The sequence below is a fragment of the Suncus etruscus genome, chromosome 5 (genome assembly GCF_024139225.1).
Source record: "Suncus etruscus isolate mSunEtr1 chromosome 5, mSunEtr1.pri.cur, whole genome shotgun sequence".
Taxonomy (NCBI): Eukaryota; Metazoa; Chordata; class Mammalia; order Eulipotyphla; family Soricidae; genus Suncus; species Suncus etruscus.
This window is the reverse complement of record NC_064852.1, coordinates 103,286,795-103,307,478: the sequence shown is the minus strand read 5'-3', so window position 1 is coordinate 103,307,478 and position 20,684 is coordinate 103,286,795.

Below are 20,684 nucleotides of genomic sequence, written 5' to 3'. Positions count from 1 at the left end.
ATAATCCCCTAAAATATTTACATACACAACAATTCCCCCATTTGTTTTTAGTAAACAAACAATATTGTCTACAATTATTAAAGGAAAAACTAGTCAATAATAAAAGAGTGGCTGTTTGCATAAGCAGTCACAAGAAAATATAAAGAAAAACTTCTAACCTAAACACAGGGTGCCCCTCCCTTAATATAAATGAATGATAATAAGCTTTTGCAATCCTGACTCTGCCTTTAGCCAAAGACGGGTAATATTTACATAGCAACAATGTAATAAAGTGAAAATTAACATACTAGCCATTTTCAAAAATATAACATTTCTGCAAAATATATCATACACCTGTAACTTAAAATTTTTTCAATGCTTTCTACCAAGCACTATTCTGGAACTTCTTTTTGTTCCTATACCTTTAAACTATTTTTGGGAACTTTTTGTTCCTATTAACCTTCCCTACACACAAGCACAAAAGCATAAATACAGAACATACATTTTGAAAACAGACAAATACATTAAAATACACAGTAAAACATTTTGCAATTGAAAATATTAACTATGGAAAACAATAATACATTTAAATTAGCAAGAACCTGACTTAATCAAGAGATACACCTGAAGCAAAGTTAAATGCGGCGGTTTTTAAATTAGATTGTTCATTTGGGCTTTACTGTTATTTCTCCCCCTTTTTAACTAATTTTTTACACCACTAACTAAAACTTATCCCATCACCAACTATGTGTAAAATATGTGGCTACCCACTTAATCCCTTCACCTAAAACCATTAGTCCAGACATGATCTTCTTTCACGCTGATGTCTCCACGTGGCTTTCTTCAATGGAGTTTCAACTGGGTTAACTTGAGCCATTTCATTCTCCTGATCCGGAGGGCGCGTCCCAGACTTGCTGCAAAAAGCCGCTTCCAAGCCGCTGTTTCCACGTAGCTTTACCGAAGCAGAGCCTAGCTGAGCTGAGCCAGGACACACACGTTGCCACTTCTGGCCTATCCATAGCTTTTTGGCGCTTATCTGCTGCAGGACAGTCGTTCTGTGCTGATCGAAGCTGCCTTTTTCCCAGAAAACACTTTGGAAGTCGGCTCCGCTGCCACAGCTGCTGCAACACAAGTTGTCCGCAGCTTTTTCCGTAGGGTGCGTCTGGATGTTAAGAGTTCAAAGTGGTTTAAACTAAAATTCCAGTCCAAAATTTCCGAAGTCAAAATCCAAATTCAACCTGTAAGTCATATTCAGTAAGTATTTTTTCTTGTCCATTTCTAATCTAGGCTTTCCACCAGTCTCTGAGGAGGCCAAGGTTTTTGTTTCTTGTAACAAAGTCTCAGTCCTGGGCCTGGGCCTGGGATGGGGGTGATACAAGCTTCCACCTCCCATGTTTCAGTTGCCCTTCTTCCCCAAGAAGGGGTGTCGGCCATATTTGAAAATGGCTTCACGTGGTAGCCCAAGGTTTTGGGCTGACTGCAACTGAAAAAAGCCAAAATCAAACTCAAAAGCAGGTATCTCACCATGATTGCTGTTCTCTTGGGTCTAGCAGGTAAACAGCTTGCAGACAGTCAGGCTTGTGGAAATATTAGCTTTATTCGGTGGACAAGACTGAAGTCCAAAGACTCAGCATAAGTTCCAGCCAAAAGCCTTTCGCCTTCCACAGACCTTGTTTTTATCCCCCAGAATTAGGTACCACCCAATGGTGGGATCAGATACCACTCAATGGTGGAAGCAGAATCAGGTACCACCCTAAGGTGGGGGCAGAATGCCAGGTCACACAGGAGGGTAGGGCACAATCACCGATCAGGGTAGGGTCAGTAACTTAATAATCCCCTAAAATATTTACATACACAATATGGGGGGATTATTTGTTTTAGAAATGTGTTGACATCAACTCCTAGTACTCACAAACTAAACCAACAACTTTGGAAAATGACCTGGTGTCCAGCCTTAGTTTCTCTATTACCAGTTGACCCAGAGTTGTGCTTGGTTACCTCCTCTGCTGTGTACCTTCTTAAGATTGTATCAGAAATGGTATCTCCCAGAAGTGCAAACATGGTAGTGGTGAGTTTGTTTTAGAGGAAGCTGGATACTGGGGAGGAAAGAATAAATATGATGTCTAAGGGCTTTTTACTGTTGATGCTTCCATTTTCCTTCTCTAAACCTGTGCTACACCTTTGATAAGAGTCTAACGTCACTGATACCTCTTGATACCCTACATGTGTGCAGAAGAGGAATCCTAGTGAACAGATAATTCTCAGACATCCTATAATACCAGGGGATTAGAAAATTCTAGTTCCAGAACTGCTTTTAAATACACAGAACATCTATTGTTCTGCTAGGATAAATAGGAGATCACTTTAGTTATTTAAGGCATGCCTAGGGGATAGAGTTTTTCCCAATTTTTTTAAGGGGTAATGATGTACTTTCACCCTCCTGCTCAGGTTCCATGTGCTATATAACAGCACATTGACTTCTACCTCCAGAACACGGGTGAATAACTTAGGTTTCTCTCCAGAGTCACTTCTCAGTTGCCCAGCTAGTAAAAACCAAATTATCCTTAATGCTAGGAATTTTACCATTGTGAAAATGGAGGGGAAAGAAAATATCAATCTGATGTGAGAAAGTAAACTAAGGATTAAAAATCTCTAAGGCATTCACCCTCTTTGTTACTTTTAAATGCTCTCTTTGTCTGAAAATGTCAGATTTTGCAAATTTGCAAATATTTGATTTTGGAAATGAACAATAAAAAATCTCCAAAAAGAAAAGTTTCCAAGACCTCCTCATCACTTGAGTTTTACCCAAACCTCATCTTCCTGGCTCATTAGCAGCTTCCTTCTTTGTGATGTTTTCTTCAATGTTCTATTGAGTCATTTTGACTTAAAACTTGCCGAAAACTCTTTAAAAATCTAATCTTTGGAAATGACAACATTTCTTTTATGCCTTACAGGCTGTGTTTATTCACCTTTCTCTCCACCCCTCTTCTTACTTTGTTTGGTTTTTTTTTTTTTTTAATTTCTTTCTTCTTTGAGCCTACTTCTGTGGGTAGATCATTAGTATTCAACAAAGAATTCAGACACAAAGCCAGACATGCCATCTTTTTCCCCTCTCCCCACCCCATTCCATCCTCCCTAATAATTCTTTCTAAAGCTTGAATTTGGGGGAACTTGCTACCCAAACAGCAGTGTGGCATGGACTCCCTTCTTTGCTAGTGGCAGTGGGGTGATGGGGTGGTAGTGGACGGTCAGCACTGCTCCTCAACATTTTTTTCCAGAGATTATAAAAGGGGACAGACAGGAGATTCTTCTGCTCAAAGCACACCTTGGGATTCAGTTTCAAAGGTGAGCAGGTATTGCCTCATTAGAGTCACATCTACTCCTATACCAGGTAGCTCTCTGTTTATGAATTCTGCTTTATCAGATGTGTGATTTCTTGGAGCACTTTCAGTCATGAGATAGGAATAGGCTCTTGGGGGAAAACACAAAAGAATGTATGAACCCTCCACTGCCCAGAACACCCAGTGAGTTCACTAAAGCGAGAAGACATACCTGGATCTGTAGGTATAGTGAGCAGCAAGAGGTAGCTTTGAATGGATCGAAGGTGCTGTTTTTTTTTTTTTTTATTCACTTCTGGAATAAAAGGTAAGAATATTGGAGGTGAGAGGGAGAGAGTGCTTATAAATAAATTCTTCCTGGAAAGCTTTTTTTTTTTTTTTTTGGAAGCCCTTTTGCCTGGAATCAGGTTCCCACCCCTTTTCTACCATGCTAGGGAATTGGCCTGAAGTGGTTAAGGTGGTGTTAGTAAAGAAACAGACCCTGACTTGAGGATGAAATTGGTGTTATTTGTTTTGTTGTGAGTTACCAGTTCTATTATGGGTTGCTCAGTTTCATGGAAGAGAGGAAAGGTTGGACCTTTCATTGGACACTTTGGCTATGGGCTGGCATTTCTGTTGAAGATAGGAGGAATTGTGGCTTTTCCATGCCCAGATACTTACTTTAAACAATATAGGGCTTTTCCACTCCAAGGCTGGTTTTCTGTCCCAGTCACAAGCAAGACCAAAGCAGGATGCTTCTGGTGTTTAACTCTATTACTTAATATAGTGATATTAGATTAAGATAGAGAACATTCTTCTGAAAGAAAATCACCTGTGAGACGCTTGAAGAAAGGTTGGCCAACTGTTCAGGGAATTTTTGCTACACTAAAGGCCAACAGACATCTTTCTCTAAAGAGTGTCACATGGCTATAAGGATGAACTCAGCATAGGACTTCAGGCCATTATCTTGACTCTACAGGAAAATTATGGATCTTGGGCATAAGTGGAAGCACCATACCTAATATCTAAATACTTACAATTGGGCTAGATTATTGAGGGGAAGGTGCATGTGGATGCAGCTGACCCAAGTTCTATCACCAGCACTACATATGGTCCTCTGAGTATCACCAGGTCCTGAAACCAAAAAAAAATGGTTTTAATTTTTAAGAATCAAGAGTTTTCATTATGGGAAACTCACCCTCACAAATGTTACAGGGAAGTGCCAGTGAGCCTGATGCCAATTTTAGATTTCTTGTCCCAAAGTAAAGATTGAAAATTGACTTCCACAGAAGCACAGCAAGATGGTGAAAAAGACTTTATAAAACTAGGGTCTATTTTTACTTCATAGGACTGTTATAAAAAAATTTTCACATATGAGACTGTTATAAAAGATCTTGTGTGTCTTTTTCTGATAGCCTTCTTTTCTCCACTCATATCAGGTACAATTAGAGGATCCCACCTTATGCATATAATTAAGTGACGTGTTGCATTGCTATTGTCTCGGTTAGTTCAAATCAAAAATATTGTAGCTAGCTAGACATTATTTATAGTTCTACCATGTTCTTTTACATGTGAATGTTAGTAGTTAATTTACTTGTTCGGTTATTGTTTTCCAAACATTTAGGGAAGTCTTTGAAAGCCTGTGCAACGTGATAGAACTGGTAGGTTGATAATAATGACAAGGAGAATATCTATGAATCTGATGATAAAGATATTAATAACTAAAACGAAACATTGACTCTGCTTGGTTCTTTTAGCATGGATCAGAACCTGTCACATTGCAATCCTGTGGGACTAGGGATTTCAGTGGGCTGCTCTCACTCAGTGTGTCGCTCTAGCACACATCTCCAACTACAAAAATATATTCAAATGCTTTATTCTAATGTTCTCAAATGAGATGCAATTCTTTTTTTTTTTTTGGCTTTTTGAGCCACACCTGTTTGATGCTCAGGGGTTACTCCTGGCTAAGAGCTCAGAAATCGCCCCTGGCTTGGGGGGACCATATGGGACTCCAGGGGATTGAACCGCGGTCCTTCCTTGGCTAGCGCTTGCAAGGCAGACACCTTACCTCTAGCACCACCTCACCGGCCCCGAGATGCAATTCTTATTAGATCATTGTTTCTCTCTTGAGGGTAGGGACTTAGGTTGTGGCATAACTCTGACGAAAAGTAAGCTTGTTATTAATGGTATTTCTAGTGTTTCGTGGCTTTCTATGTCCCATTTTACTGACATAATTTTCTGCCATCTCCCAAAAAGACATTAACCAGATTTCTTTCTAAAATATTACAGATACCAAAAAGATGCCTCTTTAAAGCTCCAGGAATTCTGCCTACCAAAGCATAATACCAAACATTGGATTTGAATTGAACATTGCCATAATACTTCATAATACTTAAGTTTCTTAAATCAATACTTTCATACATATTTCTAATAATTTTCACTTGACTACATCCAGCTTCAGATAAGATGTGTTCAATGAAAACTGGCCATAAAGTCTATGGCAAAACTTGACTGTTCTTGTGCTCCATTCCTGGAACTTGGTTGCAAGATGGCTAATGGTTTTGTCTATGTACCAGCTGCAGGAATGTTTTATATTTGTTTATTTTAATGAGAGAGTCATGGGAGGAATAAGGAATAAGTACCTGGCAGTACTCAGGAGTTTGAAAATCAAACCCAGAGCCTGACACATGCGAGGTAAGTGCTCTACCACTGAAACATATCCCTGGCCCTACATACTTTGAAGTGCATACCCAGGTTTCTGTTGGGTTTCCCCACTAAAGAGAATAGGGGTTGTATTGCCTGTTTAAACAGCGGGTCTTTGACTTTCTCCTGGTAATCAAATAGTTCAATGGCTCCTCAAAGATTCCCAAGTCAGCACGAAGGAAGCTTTAGCATACTCACCCAGTGTACTAAGCCCTGCTGATGGAGTTAGTATTTCACTTGACTAAACTCAAACTCAGTGGCACAAAGCTCATCATGACTATGACAGGTATCTCTACCCTGACTTTTCCTCCCTGTAGAGACATACTCTTCTTCTGAAGTCAAGTTTAAGAGACCTAGCCCTGAAGAAATCCACATTGCCAAGAGTTGAATGAAGTTATATTATTGACTTTGTGCTGGGTGGTCATTAGAGGCATCTAAGTGATGAGTGCTGCAATGCTAAGCCAGCATAAATATAAAATGAATTCCCCCAGAATCTTATCACTAAAGCAGATAACTCTAGTTTCCTGTTTAATATTATTTGCTTTAATGGCCAAATAGTACTTTAATAGCTATAGGGAAAAATTTTAGAAAATATCGATCCTGTAACAAAATTACATGACAAATTTACATGTTAGCAGTAAAAAAAAAACACCACAAAGAATAGATGTATTAATTTGATATATTTGAGCTCTTCTTAGAACTTCGTGGCTACTGAAACCACTGAGGAAAAGAAATATTTGGAATTCCCAAATACTGGGAGAGCAAGGAACAGCCTCATCTCTCTGGACCAGTATTCATCCATTTGGAATATTCCCTGTTCCACTTTAACATACAGAGCTTTTCAGAGTTTAAAATGTGCCATGGAGAAAATTCTACCTGGGACCACCAATATCTATGGTCTGCAACCTGAGTTGCAGTCAATATTCTCTTTCTCTTAGTTGTACCTCCTTCTCATAGCTTTCTTTGATTGAGACTACATACTTGAATATAGGAAAAAATGGAGAAAATAACCATTGGCATTTTGTACACATGTTGGAGTGGAGTCTACTATACAGATCCCACATTGATGGTGTCCATTTGTCTCTACTTGCCCTTTTCCAAATGTTTCATGCACCAAGACCTTGCCTAGAAAGGGGAGAGAGAGAGAGAGAGAGAGACAGAGAGAGAGAGAGAGAGAGAGAGAGAGAGAGAACATGCAGATGTGACTTAGTAAAGAAGATTGTCAGTGTCTGATTAAAGGGAACTAATGGAAGCCTGGCATTGATGAATTGAGAATCACTGTAAGTAAAGCCACTTTGAACTTCCCTACAGTATGCTAGGATTTATTCTAGGAAATAAAATCATACAATATAAATTAAATATGATTGGGGCTCTCAATAAGGCATGAGACAGTGGGTGGAAGAGAATCTAATGAAAGCAAAATTGGTTATGTCTAGTGAAAACTATCAATGGTGGCTAAAAGAGCACATTTCATGATATGAATGGTCTGTGTAGATGGTAGACATTTTTATAGAGTAGTATTTAAACCAGTAGCCTGAGTTCTCTTAGACCCTTGAGAGCAGATGATTTTTCCTATTTATTGCCCACACTGTGGCTTTTTGTTTTCTCTATGCACCCTAGGAAAAAAATCCCAGGACAAGACATAGGAAGACAAAGCAAGTTATGTGGTAAAATAAGAGTGCCTTTACTGTTGGATGTTCATTTCAGTTCCCTGGATTCCCGGGACATACAATGTTAAGAAACTTTTTTCTCTAAACATAAGAGTTATTGTGCACTACAATTTTGAACCATCAATTTCCATATCTTAAGCAGCTATCATCTTGCCAATTCTCTTTGGGTCTCCTTTCTATTTTCTTATAATGTTCCCCTCTCTTTGGGGTTGTCTCAAAAAGAGTGTGGGGGGCATGCTTCTTTTAAAATTGATAGAAATGAAACTGCACAGATATTTGCCCTCTTGTATTTGTGAGCATGATCTCTATCAGGCTTGAAAATCTGCTTTATCATTTTGTATATTTGACTATTTTGTATTCAGCATTACTTGATTCCTTATGTGCATGGCAATGTATTAAAATGTGGGATTTCTATTACCGTGTAAAAGTGTTTTGATTCTAATTTTCAACATATATCCTTGAAAAAAATTACATTAAACTTTTCATTTCTATTTTCTTCAGCTCATCAGCTTTGCAAAAGAAAAAGAAAAGTTAACAGCATTTCACTTTCCCTGTGTTAGCTAATGATGCAATTCATGGTGGAAAATTGTCCTCAATTATGCCTTGTTTCCTGGAGAAATAATATACGTGAAATGAATTGGTGGCCTCCCTCCAAGTCCCAGCACATAGAAATCCCCCAGCACCAAATCCCACCAATGTTATTGCTATTACTGTGGAAAGCCTTAATGTTGAACACAGCTGGGCAAAAGACACAATATCATCATCCCCAGAGATGATAGTGTCCCAGGAAAGGGAACAACTGATCTTGGCTCATCAATTTGTTCTAACCCAAGAGACTATTGAGCACTTAACACTGAAAGATGGATGGTTTTTTTCCAGCAACTCTATCCCTGTCTCTCTCAGGTGGTGGTCAAGTATAATAAATCTGCCTTTTATCAATGTTGACCTTCAACTAACACCTTCCCTAAGAGCTGGAATTAGAAATTGGTTCCTTCCTTTTAATTGTAAAGTTCAGAAAACTCATGGATACATTCTAATCTGTACCACATATTTAATAGATGCTAACATCTGCTTTCCTCCAGTTTAAAACAGACACTGAATATGATTCACCAAATATAAACAACAAACTATCTTACCTGTTCTCAAGCATCATTCCCACATTTTTTTTTTGGTAAAAGACACTTTGTAGTAAGGATTGAAGCCACTATGATTTTACTGAATAAATTGCCTCTTCTTTCCTAGAAAAACAACTTCTTTCCCAGAGGAAAAAGACACTTATAAACTGAAAAAGATAGGAATTTCCCACAGCATTGTATTTTTAATTGTGTGTTTACTGTAAATATGCTTGTTATGTTTGGGGTTGGAGAGGATATTAAGGAGCAAACCAAATAATGTTTTTGAAATAAAAAAAACTAGAATAACCTTGTACATTAACTAACAGACTTATGCGCGGCCAACACAGGAGAGTCACCGATTCGAATCCCAGCATCCATATGGTCCCCGAGTCTGCCAGGTGTGATTTCTGAGTGCAGAGCCAGGAGTAACCCCTGAGAGCTGCCAAGTGTTGCCCAAAAACAAAATAAATAAATAAATATAGAAAACGGGGGGGGGGAAGACATGTGTTTACAGTTGACCTCTTTAGAAGAGGTAAAACCAGAAATATCCAGGCCCAAAGGTAAGACCTTGCCCTTGTTCTCCTTCTGGCCCTTTCTTCTCTTACGTGTTGCACTTTTTCTCCTTTTTTCCCTCTTTTCCTCTGCCTTTTCATTTCTGCCTCCTTTCTGTGTGCTTGTCTGAATACTTTGCTCTGTCTTACTATCGCCTCCTCTTACTCATCTTCTTTTTTACCTCCCACTTCAATCTCTTTCACCCAATCCATCCTACATTCCTACCTTATTTCTTCTCTGTAGGGCTTGGTTTTCATTTTGTCTTTTTAACTTCATCTTTTGACACATACTATGTTCATAGGCTATTACAAGAACTAAATTGGTGCTACATGTTTCCCAGCCCCTTCCTTATTTCCTATCTTTCCTTCCAAATATATCAAGCCCTCCTAATATTTTGTTAAGAAAGTTATCTTAAAGTAAAATGCCTAAAACTAAGTATGTTTTTTGAAGTAACTGAAAGCTTTTGTCTACCTAGAAAGCTACAGATAGCTCACATTAGTCAGTTTCTCTTAGGTATCACTTTGCCAATAAAAAAAAAAGCAAAACAAGAAAACAAAAACATTCTTGCCATCTCTCTTTTGGGAACTCATGTTTGCTAGATTCACGTGGTGAAGTCAATTAAAGTTCATTGTTTATCTAAGTGTATACAAAATCATATAAATTCACCCATATGAGCTAGCAAGTATACAAAGCAATGCTAACTATCCATGCAACAAAACACTGTCCTCAGTCAAGGCATTTTATTATGATTATTACAAAACTAATAAAATTATTAACATCTTCTCTTTCACATATACCTATTTTATGGCATATAAATGTATTTACTTGTAAAATGTTTTTTGTATTACCTTGCATTTCTTTAAATAAGTGAATAAGTGTAAATAAAAGTAACTATATTTCTCTCTCTTTGTATAGAACTATGTATGGCAAAATGGGATGGGGTAGCGAAAAGGAAGTGTATGCACTTGTTGCAGAGCAATCATATCATTATTTTCATGAGCAATGGAAAACTAGGTGAGATCTCAATTTTTCTTAGTTTGTCTTTCATCCAAGGCATGTGCATAGATTTAGAAAGTGTATCCTGGAGGTGGGAGAAGAAAGTGTATTCTTTGAGTCATAAAGCTAATCAGAAGAATGAGCACAGGTTTTGCATTTAGAAAACATTCTTCAGGAACCAGTCCATCTCCCCTTTCCTCCCCCAAGCTTAGATTTACAGTAAACATGCAATTTAAAAGGCAATGGGTAGTTTCAGAAGGTCAGGAATATGTCTTTTTGGTAGTCTCCCAACTATTACTAGCCCCCATGCCCAGTTTTTGCAGAAAAGGTCAAGAGGGAAATAAAATCATCTGTGAAAGTGTTTCCAGATTTTACTTGGTTCTTCATAAAACTTCCAAAGCAAATGTATGGATGTGGAGATGCATTACACAGAATATAACTTAAAAACTTCAAAAACCAAAGAGATCGTTCAAAGTGCTGGAGTGTCTATTTTGCATACAGGAATTTTGAATTTGACACTACATGGTCTCCCAAGCACCACCTGGGATGACCCCCAAACGTTGATGATGTCTTCAAAACCAACAAAATAAAACCCTCCCACTATGCCACTTTCATGATTCACCCAAAAGTAGTTGTTTCCTTTCCTAACCTCTTACACCTTATATTCCAATCTTTTTTTTCTCTGCTACTGTAATCTGCTGCCCAACCATTCGTCTGACCAAAACTTTTCTACTCTTCTCTTCTTTCATTTTCATTCTTGCATTTTAAATGTCAGCCTTTTTCCATGTAATTTTCCAACATTCTCTCCAGCTCTGCTTTTTCTGAAAAGGTTTTATAGTGAGCAGAGGAGAAAAAATAATTAACAGAACAATTTTTCTTAATACTTTTTTATCAGTATTTCCTGAGAAGTTTTACAGAAGAATTAGAGAATGGATGATCAAAAAAATAATGAGTAACTGAAAGTTGACATGGGGTTGCCATTGATGACTCAAATTCTATCTCCAGAAAGTATGTTTGATGGTATTTAAAGATTATTTGTTTACCAATTTAATCAGCAGAGATGGATGTTGTGCCATTTGGCATATGAGCCAGGAATTGCATATGACTTTGAACTCTGTATCATAACTCAGAGATAAATAACTCAGAGATTGTTAACTCAGCAATCTCTTTACTCAAAGGTTAACTCAGAGATGACATTTTTCTGAATCTTGAAGATCTCAAAAATTATAAGATATAAAGATTCTAATATAAAAAATTAAAAACTCAAAAAATAAATTAGCTTTATGAAAATGCAATTATCTTTGGAAAAATAACATAAACACCATTCATTTCCAAATGTTGGAGTTGGGAGAGACATGGGAATAATCCATAATAAATTAAGTTTTGAAATATGTGATATATGTTTTCCCATGCCTGAAGACATGCAAATATTATTAGTATATTAAAGATTCTGAACAGTCTTGCAGGAGATACTCACAGGCATATATTCAGTTTAGCATTTTCAGAATTGATTCAAGTCTTAGCTACTTTTCCCCTAGAGAATAGAAAAACACATAGAAAAAGTGATTTTGGAAATATACCCTTACTAATCATTAGCTTGATAGCAAAAGTGAGAGTAAAGTCTTTCAGCAATAAGGGGTATAAAAGATAATCATAATATGCTCCCCATTGGAGGAGACAGAGGCAGGAAAATGGCTTGTTACCTTCTGTTAGTTGATTACAGAGCACCAAAAGCCAATCACACCCTAGTCCCCCTCACTGTGTGGAAAAGAGGAAAGCCATCAACCACCAGGGCCTGTAGTCTAAGCTCATATACCACCAGGTTTTAATTTTCAGTTTGAATATTAAGATGTTGGAGCAAGTGGAGCCCAATATTCTGTAGCAGCAAATATTATTTTATTGTATTGGGTTGAAGGGATTTAGGCTTCATTTGGCATGCTTAAAGGAAACTACTGGCTTAGGGATCTACTTACTTAGGGATCACTGGCAGTGCTCAAGTGCTCAAATGGGATGTTTGGAATCTAATATGGGTTGGCCATGTGCAAGGCAAGTTTCTCATTGGCTCTACAATCACTCCAGCCTCCACAGCACACATGTTGAAGTTACTTTATAATTTGTCTCATCTAATTTCCAATTATATTTGTGTGAGGATGTTGGGATAATTCTTGCAGTGCTCATTATCACTTTCCATAGTGCTCAGAGTACAATTTGACCAGGGATTAAACCAGGGTCAGCCATGCAAGGCAAGTGCTTTCAAGCTTGATTTTAAGGGGAAGAATATATTCCCAAATCTTGACTCATTGGTCCATTGTTCTTTACCTTCCTTCTGAAGACTGAACAGATAGATAGATGATAGATAGATAGATAGATAGATAGATAGATAGATAGATAGATAGATAGATAGATAGATGATAGATATAGATATACATAGATATGCATAGATATACACCTATACACACATATGTATATATATATACATATATATATGTTTGAGAACCAAAACCAGCAGTGCTCAGGGGTTACTCCTGGATCTGCACTCATAAATCACTCCTGGCAGGCTCAGGGGATCATATGAGATGCCGGGGCTCAAACCTAGGTGCAAGGCAAACACCCTACCAGTTGCACTATCACTCTGGCCCTAATTTTTATATATTTTTAGATCACAAAATGTTACAGGAGATTTTCCAAAGAAACAAGAGGCTGAGCCACAAACTGAGCAGTCACAAAAGTGCATAGATCCACATCAAGTGACTTCACCAAAGGCGACAGGATGTCAGTCTAATCATATCAAACAAAGCTCTTCAGGCTGGGCATGTGACTCCAGAGGCAGAGTGCCTGCTTTCTATGTGTGATATCCTGCGCTTGATCCCAAGTATCACACGCCACCTTAGCAAAGCCTGTAGTGGTCCTGATTCCCACTCCCAATACAACCACAACAATACTGTTGCCATCCCTCACAGTAATCGCAACTTAAAAAAATTATACTGAGACAGTGGGATGAGACTATGTATGATTTTGTATCATGTGTCTGCACTACGCAGTGCTGGAAAAAAAGATGAGATTGGGAAGGGAAGGAGGAGAAAGTTTTTTTTAAAGAGGGGCCGAGTAATAGTATAGCGGTAGGGCATTTGTCTTGCATGTTGCTGACCCAGAATGGACCCAGGCATCCTATATGGTCTCCTGAGCCTGCCAGGAGCAATTTCTGAGCAGAGAGCTGGGAGTAATCCCTGAGAACTGCCGGGTGCGGCCCAACCTCCCCCCCCAAATAAAAAGAAAGAAAGAAAGGAAGGAAGGAAGGAAGGAAGGAAGGAAGGAAGGAAGGAAGGAAGAAGGAAGGAAGGAAGGAAGAAGGAAGAAGGAAGAAAGAAAGAAAGAAAGAAAGAAAGAAAGAAAGAAAGAAAGAAAGAAAGAAAGAAAGAAAGAAAGAAAGAAAGAAAGAAAGAAAGAAAGAAAGAAAGAAAGAAAGAAAGAAAGAAAGAAAGAAAGAAAGAAAGAAAGAAAGAAAGAAGGAAGGAAGGAAGGAAGGAAGGAAGGAAGGAAGGAAGGAAGGAAGGAAGGAAAGAAGAAACTAAATCACGTGCTTCCTCAGTGATTGCAACCAGTTGACCACATTTAAATTGAGCAGCTATGATACTCATAGCAGTATGCTATACATTCATTTGTCAATTATCTTCGATCTCCTCTTTCTTTATATATTCCCACCCAACAAACAGATCTATAAATGCATCTACATAATCTAAATAAAATCAATGTTTTCCCTTGGTTCAAGGACCTTTTAAACCCCATTCCATTATAAGAACTCTTACCTCAAGTAATAGCAAAAAAATGTAGCTGGTGAAGAAAAAATGAGATCAGGAGAAAAAAATGGAATCTGCAATGATTTGACCCTCAATACACAGCAAATTTCCTCACAGGAGTAGGACTGTCATGATTAATCCCACAAGTAATTACTGAGGGCCTCCCTGGGAAGTACCATGTTCAGGCCTAAGATATAACAAAAAAGAATTGAGCACATAAAATCAAGTTTCTTCAGATGATGTTTAAAATGGAAGATATGTGAGTACACTGCATTAGATACAAAACCCTCATTCTGCATTTCTAAGTTTCTCAGTGCTTCCAGAGGTATCAAAAAGACCACCTACTCTTGAGTCTAGAAATATAATAAGCACTTCTGTTAATAACAACAATTAAAATTATTTCAGCTGGAGAGAGTACAGGCCTTGCAACTAGCATATCCTAGTTTGAATCCCAACCCAGCACTGCATAACATCCCTACCAAGCACTGTAGGGGTCATTAGTGAGCCCTATATGCCTTAATAGCCCCTATGCCTGTGTGCTTCAGGGTGTGACCCAACTCTTCCCTGCCACATTACTTTGTTGTCCTTTTGAGAGAAAGGGGGGAGAGAAAGAGACAGAGAAGGAGGAGAATTGAATAGACATATTTTTCTGAATGCTGACTTCAAAGTTGGTATTAATGTATTCTCTTCAAATTAGAATTTTTAAAAATTATCTGTGAATAACAAAAATACTAACTATGCCTTTTCTTGTGCCATTCCTGTTAAATGTAAAACACCTTTCTCTTTTTCGATGTGTTTTCAACTTAGCTGAGTTTGAAGTAACAGATCTCTTCATAGAAAACAAGTCCTGTGTCCTCATGCGATATCATTTCAACTTTTATGTTGATATGAATGTTTTTACTTATTCAGACCCATTTGCTTCCACAAGTCATTGAAACAATTCACAAACAAAAACACCATATGATAGAAAGCTATAAATAAACTAAAATCAGGGATCAGAGAAATTGGAGAGCAATTAGATTAGAAGATCAAGGCAAGGCTATAAGTTGTAGCCTATAGACTCTGGCAATAATTATTAAAGAGGAGCCATAATCCCATGTCATTAGAAGCAATAGAAGTGATCTGACACAGGATTTACAACAGCCATAAAAAATAAACATGGTTGTCTTGTGGAGAAGAATACAGAAGGCACATTGTTAACAGGAGGCAGAAAAATTGTGTATCCTGTGTACAAAAGGTGGAATGGAAGAGGAGGAGGTTCAAGAGAAGGAGGAAGAAGGGGAGGAGAAGAAGAAAGAGGTGAAGGAAGAGGAGAAGGAGGTGGAAGAAGAGGAAGAGGATATGGAGTGAAAGATTTGTAGTGCACTTTGGTCACAATAAAAATTAAAAAAAAGAGAGAGAGAACATAATGGACAGTGGTGATTTAGATCAATGGCTTTCAGTTAGTTACCTATATCCCATTTGGTACTGTTATGTAGGAAGTACCAAAGGCTCCACAAAAGAGCTATTGTCATTAAGTGCATGTACCTCTGGATAAAATTTTCATTTTGTAGTCATAAATAAAAATACTACATAAATTGCTATTGTAAAAAAAAAAAAAGAATTTCCCAGAGGGAGTTTGGTTCCTGGAGCTGTTGTGGAGAACTGTGTCAGTTCTATTTCTGGGATCTAGGGTTTGGGGTTGGACGGTCACTGTCTAATCACCTGGAATCTAAGTTGGGTTCACATGACATATGTTCAAGGTGGGAGGTGCCCCTGTATTGTAAAATGTATGACTTCTTATCCCTAGTAGATAAGTGCTTGTTTCTACACATACAATTTGCCCCTTTTTAGTATGCCTTTGCAAGAAGAAATGGTGCAATATTATATTGCATTTGGGGGTGAAAGTGTCAGGCTCCATCATCTCTGTGCCCTGGTTTTGACCTGAGGTATTATCCCAGGAAAGACTTTTTCTTGTAGATTTTTGTACTAAGCAGAACCAAAACAGGTGGAGTAAGGAAGAGAAAACAGAAATAATACAAAAGAGTATGTATATATACTCATATATATATGTATATATATAAATAAGTCTAAAAATATTAAGGGAACAAAGTGATGCAGGGGGCTACCTTACATTTGGGGATGAACAGGTTAAGAGGTAGTATTATATAGGTCTTAAACTTATAAAGGAAATATAGGCTTTCCCATTGTCTTTTGAGATATTCTTGTGGGGGATGGGATCCAGGGCACATTTTCATCACACACTCTGGTGTTGTTGAGTCAACTATTTTTGAGTTATTTATTTTTTAAAATTCTTTAAGTACTGTGGTTTCAGAAATTTTATAGTTGGGTTTCAGTCATAGAATGTACACCACTCTTCATCAGTGCAATTTTCCTGCCAACAATGTCCCTCATTGGAGGAAAAGGAGGAGGAGGTGGAGGTGAAGGAAGAGGAAAAAAAGGAGGTTCAAGAGGAGGAGAAGAAAAATTTGGTGGAGGATGTAGAGGAGGAGGTGGTGAAAGAGGAAGTAGAGGTGGAGGAAGAGGAAAAAGAGGATGAAGAGTAGGAGGGAGAGGATGGAAAGGAGGAGGAGATGGAGGAAGGGCCTCCTTTAGGGAAGTCAAAATTTCTCCCAAGTAGATCTCAGAAAAATCTTCATGCATCTTTCTTGATAGGGCCTGAGTGGAGTAGTAGGCCATGTACCTATAGTAAATGCAGTATAGCTTTGCCAATGGTGACTTCTAACAATACTTTTTAAATTCTAATCAAGGAAACAGCAACTTTTTTTCTCATCAAAATGGAAAAAATTCTAGAGAGACCAAAATCATGTGATCTCTGTTTATGAACTCTCTTAAACTTTCCTAAAGCCTGGAGCCTTAGGCATAAGCAAGATAATGTGTTTCAGACTGAGCTGTCAGTAAACAACCTCCTTCAGAAAAAATAAACATGTTTGAAATAACTATAACATGATGGTGATGTTGATTTCATCTTTATAATAATGTTAGAGCCTCAAAAAACTGGAAATTGAGCTCCCATACAATCCAGCAATACCACCCAATCCTAGGGAGATATTCTAGTACACAAAAATATAATACAAAAATGCCTTCTCTACCTTTATGTTCATTGCAGCACTATTTAAAATAGCCAGAATCTGAAAACAACTCAGTTGCCTGACAACAGATGAGTGACTAAAGAAACTGTGGTACATCTACACAATGGAATGCTATGCAGCTGTTATAAAAATGAATTCATAAATTTACTTCTACACGGATGGACATGGAGACTATTATGTTAAGTGAAATGAGCCAGAGGGAGAGGGATAGATATAAGAAAAATAAAAGAACGTATGGCAATAATATCCAGAGTCAATAGAGATGAGCACCAAGAGGACCAGCTCATGACTTGAAGCTTGACATAAAGAGAGGTGAATGCAATTAGAGCACTAACCGCTATGACAAATACCATGACAACGATAGTGAGAGAGAGAGAGAGAGAGAGAGAGAGAGAGAGAGAGAGAGAGAGAGAGAGAGAGGCAGAATGCCTGTCCCAGAGAAAGACTTTCAGTTGAGGTGGGGGAGAGAAATCAGGGACATTGTTGGCAGGAAAATTACACTGATGAAGAGTGGTGTACATTCTATGACTGAAATCCAACTATAAAATTTCTGAAACCACAGTACTTAAAGAATTTAAAAAATAAATAATTCAAAAAGAGTTGACTCAACAACACCAGAGTGTGTGATGAAAATGTGCCCTGGATCCCATCCCCCACAAGAATATCTCAAAAGACAATGGGAAAGCTTATATTTCCTTTATAAGTTTAAGACCTATATAATACTACCTCTTAACCTGTTCATCCCCAAATGTAAGGTAGTTCCCTGCATCACTTTGTTCCCTTAATATTTTTAGACTTATTTTTATTATATATATGTATATATACATACTCTTTTGTATTATTTCTGTTTTCTCTTCCTTACTCCACCTGTTTTGGTTCTGCTTAGTACAAAAATCTACAAGAAAAAGTCTTTCCTGGGATAATACCTCAGGTCAAAACCAGGGCACAGAGATGATGGAGCCTGACACTTTCACCCCCAAATGCAATATAATATTGCACCATTTCTTCTTGCAAAGGCATACTAAAAAGGGGCAAATTGTATGTGTAGAAACAAGCACTTATCTACTAGGGATAAGAAGTCATACATTTTACAATACAGGGGCACCTCCCACCTTGAACATATGTCATGTGAACCCAACTTAGATTCCAGGTGATTAGACAGTGACCGTCCAACCCCAAACCCTAGATCCCAGAAATAGAACTGACACAGTTCTCCACAACAGCTCCAGGAACCAAACTCCCTCTGGGAAATTTTTTTTTTACAATAGCAATTTATGTAGTATTTTTATTTATGACTACAAAATGAAAATTTTATCCAGAGGTACATGCACTTAGTGACAATAGCTCTTTTGTGGAGCCCTTGGTACTTCCTACATAACAGTACCAAATGGGATATAGGTAACTAACTGAAAGCCATTGATTTAAATCACCACTGTCCATTATGTTCTCTTTCTTTGTTTTTAATTTTTATTGTGACCAAAGTGCATTACAAATCTTTCATTGCATCATTTATGGTACATAGTGACAATGAATGAGGGCATTCCCACCACCACTGCTGTACTCCCTCTGCCCCTGTTCCCAGTATGCATCCCATATCTCCCTCCTTTACCCCTCAGAATGCTAGTGCAACTGGTCTCCACTTTGCAGCTTGTTGTAGATTGAGCATCCATTCCACCATCATTGGAGATAAAAAGGATAAGAAAAAAGGGAGAAAAAAAATTGGTGACAACTACCAAAAAAAAAGAAAGGAGAAAGAGGAAAAAAAGAAGAAAAAATGGAAGAAAAAAATGGACCCGGCAAATAAAAATAAAAATAAATCTCTAAATAATAACCACAAGAATGAAAAAGAAAGAGAAAAGTGAAAGAAAAAAGAGAAGGAAAATAAAGTAAAAAACTAACAAATCAAAACAAAACAAGAAAAAGTATGGGTGCTGGAGAGGCAGGGTTTGGTGTTCCTCCCACTTTTTTTTTTTTTTTTTGCATAAGCACAGTAATCATTGGGGAAGAAAGGGAATTCCCATGGCCCAAGAGATTTAGGGTTTCTTCATCCTTGAAGCATACCATCATGGAATCAACCCCTGGCTCCATATATACTCATTACCCCATCCCAAAAGCTTTTTTGTAATGCCAGGAAAGTTTCCTCTCGATTGTGTGTTAAAAATCAAGCCACTGTAGCTTACGATCTTGGTATTTGCGCGGGTTATAGGTCAGGGTCTAGGATAGAGTCTGTAGGTTCTAGGTTCCTATCCATCGTTGTTGTTGTGTTCAGTCTTCTGTAACACTTGCTCCCTGTTTTCGTTCAGTCCCTAAGCTGAAACCTAGGATATTATGGATCCAAAGGTTCTGCTCAGTCTCTGTTGTCCAAGTTGGACCTCTGCAATAAGACATCTTGTTGTTGTTGTTGTTGTTGTTGTTGTTTTTATGAGTCCTGGGCTACAGCCTAGGGTAGGGTTTTCCTTATTAGTCCCAAGGTAAGTTCTGTTCAGTCACGGTTGTCAAAGTCAGTTTCTGTTGTTGGTGCTCTTATTTTTCACAGTTCAAAGGATGATATCTCTTCGGATTTCCATTTAGTGTTAGGTGATGTGATAGGTCAGCCTGGCCTTAGGTCAAGTTTTCCTTTCCTTGTTGTCATAACAAAACTGGCACAAGTTAGTGGTAGAGCAGTGTTATAAATCTCCCAATGGAGCTTAGTTCCTGGTGGTGTTGCCCGGAGCTGTATCATTTCTACACTGGGGATCTGGGGTTTCGGATTGGACGAACACTATCCAATCTCCTGGGGACTGCGTTGTATCCACATGACACATGTTCAGGATGGGAGGCACCCTTCTGCTATAAAAAGTGAGTTCTTATCCCTACAAGATAAGATCTTGCTTTTGTGTCTATGGTTTCCCCTTTTTTTACTGTGTCCATACAAAATTGTATGGTGTCATACTGTGTTGCTGGTGCTATTCTGGGTAAGGATGACAGGATGCACACACAGTCTCTGTCGTCTGGTTTTGTTCTGAGCTTTTACCCAGTCAAGGCTTTTTGTATCAAGCAGCACCAAAAATGGTAAGGATAGAGAAAAACGTATATATTAAAATATAACAAATAAATAAAACTGAGTTAAAAAGAAAAGGTATTAGAATAAAACAAGTGGTGGAGGAGGCTACCTGTATATTTAGGAATATACATCTTAAGATGTATTGTTATACAGGTATTGAGCTTCCATAGGCAATATAAGACTCCCAATTAGGTCTTTTGATATATTCTTGAGGGGAGTCAAAAGCCAAGATACTTTTCGATTCACAGGCCTTGGAATTGAGTTTGAGAGATTCTTTGCTGCATTATGAGACCATATAGTGTCTTTGAGCTGGGGGTTTTGCTGAGGCTGATTCCTGTATCGTGCAATAGTCCACGATTTGTTGGGAGTGAGAGGAGCCATTAAGCATGAGTCAGCAGGCATGCTGGTTGTAGTTCTTTG